Genomic DNA, 350 nt, shown 5'->3' on the forward strand with positions numbered 1-350 from the left:
AACCTGCTGGACACACCTGATATAAAACCTGCTGGACACACCTGGTATCAAACCTGCTGGACACACCTGATTTAAAACCTGCTGGACACACCTGATATAAAACCTGCTGGACACACCTGAAGGACAAGCGATGACTGGTGGCAAGTTCTGAACACACTAGGGATCCTGGATTTTCTCTTGACCTTTTGTTTTTCATTCATTTTCCGCACTTATATTATGTAATCATTTTTATTCTGTTACCGTGACGATGACCAAAGTTTTCGTGCAGATTTCAGCATCTTAACCAAGAAGGCCTCAAAAGGGGGAGGCAGTGAAGGCACCTGGTTACAAAGATCAATCAATGCGCAACA

Source organism: Melanotaenia boesemani, chromosome 18, assembly GCF_017639745.1.
Source record: "Melanotaenia boesemani isolate fMelBoe1 chromosome 18, fMelBoe1.pri, whole genome shotgun sequence".
NCBI classification, from domain to species: Eukaryota; Metazoa; Chordata; class Actinopteri; order Atheriniformes; family Melanotaeniidae; genus Melanotaenia; species Melanotaenia boesemani.